The sequence below is a fragment of the Sus scrofa genome, chromosome 13, assembly GCF_054392235.1.
Source record: "Sus scrofa isolate SSC_HxYL_T2T_F1_AM1 chromosome 13, Sscrofa_HxYL_maternal_Yorkshire_Landrace_v2.0, whole genome shotgun sequence".
Classification (NCBI taxonomy): domain Eukaryota; kingdom Metazoa; phylum Chordata; class Mammalia; order Artiodactyla; family Suidae; genus Sus; species Sus scrofa.
Genome location: NC_139395.1, coordinates 165,493,567 through 165,501,697, shown reverse-complemented (window position 1 = coordinate 165,501,697; position 8,131 = coordinate 165,493,567). Strand labels below are relative to the sequence as shown.

Sequence of the window (8,131 nt, the reverse complement as noted above, 5' to 3'; positions counted from 1 at the left end):
AGAGCATGTATGGAGATGGGCATATGAAAGAGCCTAGACTTTATGTAATGACCTCTATATCTTGAACTATACATTTAAGATGTATGTACTTTGCAATACTTATAGAATATTTTAATAAAAACTAAAGCAAAAAAATGCACAATGAGAATGGCAAAAAGATAAAATACAAAAAAAAGGAAGAAAATAAAGCCATTCATAATCCACCCAATTACTGCTGTATTTTTCTTTATAGTCATTCATGCTTGAAAATTATTTTAAGCTAAGGAATCTGATTTATCTGTCATCATCTTTGAATGAGATATGCCTCTTTCAGGATATTATCTATCCCATCTCATGTACCTACTTGCTTATAAGCCCCCTCACCTTAATTTTTCAATTTCAAGATTCTCAATATACAACAGAATTCTTACATTAAAGACTCTGCTACTCCTGAAAAAAGGTTATCTCTACTCTCTGCTTGAACATTTCTAGTAATAGAGGACTTTCTATCTGAAAAGACAGCACTCTCCATTGTTGTATAATCCTAATAGCTGAAAAGTTTTATCTCGACCCCAAGACTCTCATGTAACTTTCACAGGTTGTTAGTACTAACCTATTTCTGATTTATGACAATATGTAATAGAGAATTTTAACCCTTTCTGCAAGAGAGTTTTTTGTAATCAACTGTGGTCAGATAGCTATTATGAACTCTTTTCTACACCCTCTCCTCTACTTAATCAAGATCCCCCAGTTCTACTACTGTCAATATATGACATGATTTTAAGTCTCTTTAACTATCATGGTTCTCCAGTTGATCGATAAACCCATAAAATGTGATACTTCAGCACTTACCTTTTACCTATTCCCATTCATAATCAAATCAGAGAGATCCACTCTTATTCATCATTCCAGTAACTTCTTCCACTGAGTCCTTTAGAATACTTATTATTTTGGATTTCTTAGGTTATTTAAACATACTCAAATTACTAGGGCATGTTTTCCTTCTCCTAAGTGTATTTAATTCAGCCATTGCCTCTATCAATTGTCTAATCACACACAAAGAGGTATATTAAACTATCAGGTATATTAAACTATCTGTTCCATAAGTGAATAGATAAGTAATATCCTAAGACCATTATATCATTCACATATAAAACACTCTGTATATTTGGACACAGTATGCAATGATTGGGATGGGATAATTCTCAAAGCTTTCTGAATTTATGACAAAATGGACCAATCAAGAAGATGAAGAAAGATAGAACTGGGTAGGACTAGGATTGGGGGTATTAACTTTACTATGAAGCTCAATCCAGGCTTATAGGAGCTTTAACTCCACCCAGTAAATATGCTGCTAGGATTTAAGCATGAGAAAATAATCAAAAATTTATACAAGAAATTTATAATAGAATTAAGTGTCTAATTAGTAGGTGTAATGGTTAATTTTATGTGTCAACTTCTCTAGGTTACAGTACCTAGATATTTGATCAAACACTAGTCTAGATGTTGGGGTGAAGGTATCAGGGTGAGATTAATATTTAAGTCAATAAATTTTGAGTAAAGCAGATTAACCTCCATGAAGTGAGAAGCATCTCAGTTGAATCCCTTAGTAGAAAAGTCTGACTCTTGAAAAAGAGAGATTTCTGCTTGCAATCTGCCTTTGGACTTGTACTGAAACATCAGCTTTCCCATGGATCTCCAACCTGTCAGCCTACTGTGCAGATTTTGGACCTGCCAGCCTCCACAACAATCATGTGATATGTGAGCCAATTCCTTAGAATCTCTCTCCCTCTCCCTGCCTCTCCCCACCCACCCACACACACACTCACTCACTCATATACTCACTTACCCTATTAATTCTTTTTCTCTGGAGAATACTGACTAATAGTAGGAAAGTTCTTAAAAATCCATCCAAAGCGAACACCTGCTTCCAGACAAAGAGTAAGAAGACTGGATTTATCCTCTTGTCAAATAAAGCTAAATACATATTTAATAACAGTTCTTAGATGTCAACTAATGAAAGACAGTGAATGCTTAAATATGGCCAACAAATAAAATAAAATCTATGGTCTCCCTAACTTACTGCTTAGAAAGAATTTCAAGGCCATGATTTAGGGAAGGGAAGCCTAGACAGGGTATGCCAAACTCTCTGCTGGAGAGGATAGAGGTGAGAGTCCACTGCAGCATACGCAGCTGAATTCTGGAGATTAGATTTCTGGAGAGGTGAAAGACACAAAAGGAGTGAATTCCAGAAGTCTAAAGAGGGTACTCATTGAGTATTCAGTTGAATTAGAATTTATACTTCTGAAGAAATAATCCAAAAGTAGGGGGAAAACATCTAAAAAATTAAATGAAATAATCTCCAAGGCTTATATATGGCTTGGAATAGTGTCTTTTCCCACCATCTTGAGTATAGGAATACTCAATTCAGAAGGCATGGGATAAAGTACTCAAAATGGTTGCATCTCAGGAGTACGTTAAATTACCAAGATAGACAATATTCTTGGTCATAAAACAAGTCTTCTTTAAAGAGAATTCAAGTTATTCAAAGTATGCTTTATGATCACAGTGGAATTAAATTAGAAATCCATAACAGAAAGCTAGCAAGAAAACTTCAGATATTTAGAAAATAAACAAACTTCTAAATTAACTATAGATCAACCAGAAATGGAAACAAAAGAAAAAAAATAGATATTATTTTGTACTAAGTTAAAAATAAAAACATAACATATAACAATTACTGAAATGTGGAAATATTGATGCTAAGTACTAATTCAGTGCTCTAGGGAAATTTAGAGCTTTAGAGGTTTATCTTATAAAATAGAAAAGTATCCAATCAATGACCTCAGACTCTACCTTAAAAAAATTTGAAAGAGCAAACAAATATAAAGTAAAAGGGAAAAGGGAAATGATAATGCTTACAGTGGAGAGGAATATAAAGATGGTGGAGTACAAGCACATGGAGGTCACCTTCCTCCCAAAAACACAAACACTAACTGGGAACTGGCAAATGAACTGTACATCCAAGGCTTTAAGAAAGATTCCCACTTAATTGATTAGGATAGAAAGAAAATAAAGTCTGGAAATACAGCTCCAGGAGAGATTAAGAGATCACATGGGAAATACTCACCCTGGAGAGGTAGCAGTTTAAGCCACAGACTGGGTATCCCAGTCCTGGGATCCTATAAGAAGGAGACAAGCCCCCTTAGCTGGGACAGACGGAAAGGCTAGAGAAGCCTAGACTTCTCTCATGAGCAGAGCATGGGTGTTGGCTCTTGCTTCTAGACATGGCAGAGAGAGGCCTGCCCTAGAAGCTGCTATCTTAACCACATTCCCTAATCTGAGCTGAATGCACATAGCCCCACTCTTTCCATGCCACAGCTTTGCACTAGATGTAAAGCAGCCTGGTCCTGGGAAAACACTCAACTAGGGATGCAGAGGTGGCTCAGGGGCCTAAGGTGTGGTGCAGGGTTGGGCAGAGACAGCCACTATTGGCACTTACTCAAACAATGTGACAGATGCATCCCAGACTTCTGATAGCAGCTTAGCTACTTCAATTTCTGCAACCACTCCAGCCCTGCCCACTCTGCAACATGACCTTGTACTAGATCTGGGACAACCACAACAGGGTTCCCACCCAACACCATGGGTTGCATCTGAGCAGAACCACAGATGCCTACACAGGCAGTAAATCAGTACTCTGTAAGCATGTAAAACCCACTTGCTACAGCTTTCCCTTCCTTTGGGGCAAAGGCCCCAGTGCAGGATATGGAAAAACACTTGGAGAAGAACAAGCTTAAGCCCAATTATGGCATCCACTACAACTTAGGAGCAGACCTTGCCTGCAAAAGGGTGGCAACTGCCACTGAGCAGATAGGAAGTATCACCTTAAACCCATGAAGGCTCTAGTTCTTACAACACCAGTCACATCCCCTACGGGGATAGGGTAGTCACACCCTGAGGAAAGATGTGGCTGGCATCTACATCAAAGACACTGGGTACACACAGTCTAAAAAGGGACATTTACACATAAAAACATTCCTTTAAGATCACACAAGACAACTGTTATCACCCAAATTTATAGAGACAGAGAAGTTAAGTAATGAAATGAAAAAGCAGAACTTCTCTCAATTGAAAGAGCAATAGCCCTGAAAAAAAAAAAAGAAACTGAGATAATCTGTCCACCAGACAATGATTTTAAAAAGGCAGGCCCAAGATGGCAGAGGAGTAGGATGTGGCAATTCTCCTACAAACATATAGAAAGAAAGAAAGAAAGAAAGAAAGAGAGAGAGAGAGAGAGAGAGAGAGAGAGAGAGAGAGAGAGAGAGAGAGAGAAAGAAAGAAAGAAAGAAAGAAAGAAAGAAAGAAAGAAAGAAAGAAAGAAAGAAAGAAAGAAAAGGAAAGGAAAGGAAAGGAAAGGAAGGAAGGAAAGAATATACACATGTAGAATGATTCACACTGAACATGTATTAAACCTTGGCAGAAGACCTCAGACTTCCTAAAAAGGGCAAGAAACTCTCCACATAACTGGGTAGAACAAAAGGAAAAAAGAGAGAGAAGAGAAAAAAAAAAGAAAGAAATGAGGATGGGACCAGCACTCCTGAGCTGTGAAAGAAGAAAGGAATCTGCACCCTGGTAAGCCACCTAACTGATGGGGAGATCAGATGGGATGGAAGGGGAGCCTCAAAACCTCAGAGAAAAGTGAAGCAGCCTGTCTGAGGAGGGCACAGCAGAGAGAGAGCCACACAGATGATTGGTACCACCACCCCTTGTACCTCAGCCTGAGATACTCAGGCAGGAGCTTGGCACAGAGACTTGGACTTCAGAGGTCAGTTCTGGGGAGAGGACTAGGTTTGGCTGTGTGGAGACAGCCTGAGGGGGCTGGGGAGCAGCACCACAGGGAGCAAAGGAGGAGGCCTAGGCCTGCCAGAGAAGGCACCATTGTTGGGGAGTTTAAGAGGAGGAGGGATGGGACCACCATAGGAACTTCTCTGTGCATGTGTAGACTCCCAGATAGCAAGGCACCTCTTTTTAAGGCTATGAGGACAGGTAAAAACTGCAGAAGCCATCTCAGATTCCAGAGATGGGCAGAGCCCACCACCTCTGAGGATCCCCTGACCAGGCACCCCATACCACTCTAGTAACCTGAGAGATCACTGTCATGGAGGACCCTGCAACTGAGTGCTGCCTGTTGCTTCCACCTTCCTGGGGAACACTGCCACTGCCTAGTGCCCTGCAACCAGGTGCAGCCTGCTGCCACTACCACCTCATAGATTGCTGCCATTGCCAAGGGCCCAGTGATTAGGCACTGCCTACAGGTGCCACTCATTGCCCCCACCTGCCTGGAAGCACGCATGGGCTGTGCACCTGCACACCACCAATGAAGGGGATAATGGCCTACACACACTGAGGAAAGAGACAGTGAGCATCCAAAACAAAAACAGCCCTCACACCAAAAAACAGTAAACCCACACAAGCTACACAAGGATGCTCCAGCGTATAGATAGTCCTCCAAGAGTACAGTAGATAATTGTTTTCTCTAAACTCACAGGGTAAGAAATATATAAGCAAAATGAAGCATCACTGGAACCATTCCCAGTTAAGAGTAGGAGAAGTCCCTTGAAGAAGCAAACAATGAAACAGAACTCTGCAGTTTAACAGACACCAAGTTCATAGCAGCACTGTTCACAAAAGCCAAGACATGGAAACAACCTAAATGTCTTATCAACAGAGAAATGGATTAAGAAGATGTGGTACATATATACAATGGAATACTACTCAACCATAAAAAATAACAAAATAATGCCATTTGCAGCAACATGAATGCAAATAAAGATTGTCATATTAAATGAAGTAAGTCAGAAAGAGAAAGACAAATACCATATGATATCACCATAAAATATAGCACACATGAACCTATTACAAAACAGAAACAGACTCATGGACATAGAGAACAGACTTGTTGTTTCCAAGAGGAGGGGGGAGGAGTGGGATGGACTGGGAATTTGGGGTTAGTAGATGCAAACTATTACATTTAGAATGGATAAACAATAAGGTCCTACTGTATAGCACAAGGAACTATATCCTATCTCCTGGGATAGACCATGATGGAAGATAATATAATAAAGGGAGTGTGTGTGTGTATTCTGGGTCACTTTGCTGTGCAGCAGAAATTGGCACAACATTGTAAATCAACTGTAATTTTTAAAAAGTTGGTAATAAAAATGCTAACTGAATTAAGAAAGAAATTTTATCTAAGAACAGATCATTTTAACAAAGAACTAGAAAATATAAGGAATGGAGTTCCCGTCATGGCTCAGTGGTTAACAAATCCGACTAGGAACCATGGGGTTGTGGGTTCCATCCCTGGCCTTGCTCAGTGGGTTAAGGATCCAGCATTGTCGTGAGCTGTGGTGTAGGTGCAGATGCGGCTCGGATCCCGCATTGCTGTGGCTCTTGCATAGCCAGTGGCTACAGCTCCGATTAGACCCCTAGCCTGGGAACCTCCATACGCCGCAGGAGCGGCCCTAGGAAAGGCAAAAAAACAAAAAAAAAAAAAAGAAGAAAATATAAGGAAGACCCAATCAAAAATAGATAATTCAATTTCTGTGATAAAAAGCACTACATCCAATAAAATATAAAAATGCTCTTTAAAAAACACACTAAAAGCAATTAAAGCAGACTAAATGACACAGAAGAACACACAAGTGTTCTAGAAGATAGAATAATGGACCTCACCCAATCATAACAGCAGACAGAAAGACAAGTAAAAAAAAAAAAAGCAATGTACAAAATCTATGTGATAACATAAAACAAGCCAATGTCAATGCTATAAGAGCTTCAGAAAGAGAAGAGAGAGAAGGGGATCCAAAATGTATGTGAAGAAATCATGGCTGAAAACTCCCCAAGCCTAAAGAAAGAAACATACCCAAGGACAGAGGGTCCTAACAAGAGGAACCCAAATAGAGCAAGACATATCGTAACTAAAATGATAAATTTAACAATAAAGAGAGAATTCTACAGGCAACAAGAGAAAAATAGTCATATACAATGGTACCCTCAAAAATCTATAAGTTTCTCATCAGAAACTTTGCCGACCTAGAATGGAGTGGCATGATATATACAAAGTGTAGAGAGGGAAAAACTATAACCTAGGATATTCTACCAAAATTATCATTTAGAACAGGAGAGATAAAGAATTTTTCAAACTAAAAGAAATCAGCAATACAAAAACCACCTTAAATGTTGAAGGGTCTACTTTAAATGTAAAAGCAGTAAGAATCTATAGGAAAGGGAAAATCCCAATTTTAAAAAGGCAAATATATAGTAAGGATTGAAGATGACTGAAACAAGCCAACATGTAAATTAAAAAAAATTGAATAAACAATAAAGAGATAAGCATGAAAATGTAATATATGACATCAAAAACACAAAATGTGTGTGGGGAGAGTAAAAATGTCAGTCTTTTAGAATGCATTTGAACTTAAATGACTATTGGTTGAAAGCAAGTAGATATAATTATTATGGGTCAATAAATGTGAACCCCATAGTAACCCAAATCCAAAACCTATGATAGATACACAAAAACTAAAAAGAAAAGAACCCAGCATACTACAAAAGAAAACCATTAAACCAAAATGGAGGGAAAAACAAAAATAAATGAACAAAGAGGAACTACGAAAACAACTGGATATCAAGGAATTAAATGGCAATAAGTACATACCTACCAATAATTACTCTAAATATCAATGGACTAAATGCTCCAATCAAAAGACACAGGATAGCTGATTGGATTATAAAGAAAAAAACATAAACAAAAACACATGACCCTTCATATGCTGCCTACAAGTAGCACTTCAGAGCAAAAGGCACACAGACTGTAAGTCAGAGGATGGAAAATGATATTTCATGCAAACAGAAATGACAAGAAACTGAGGCAGCAATATCATATCAGAAAAAGTAATCCTTAAAGCAAATCTATAATGAAAAATGAAAGCATTATATAATGATAAAATAATTAATATAAGAAGTTGTTATACTTGTTAGCATAATCACACCCAATACAGGAGCATCAAAATATATAAAGCAAATACCAACAGACATAAATGACATAATACAATAATAATAGGAGACTTTAACACCACACTTACAT

At 38.3% G+C, this 8,131-nt stretch overlaps 1 long non-coding RNA gene across 1 annotated transcript; it reads left to right on the top strand.

The window, feature by feature from the left end:
- The first annotated feature begins 4,462 nt into the window (after positions 1-4,462).
- LOC146397745 (uncharacterized) lies at positions 4,463-5,779 on the top strand. Its single transcript, XR_014824880.1, has 2 exons — positions 4,463-4,614; positions 5,531-5,779. It is a non-coding gene; the product is annotated as an uncharacterized LOC146397745 (long non-coding RNA).
- Positions 5,780-8,131: the final 2,352 nt, after the last annotated feature.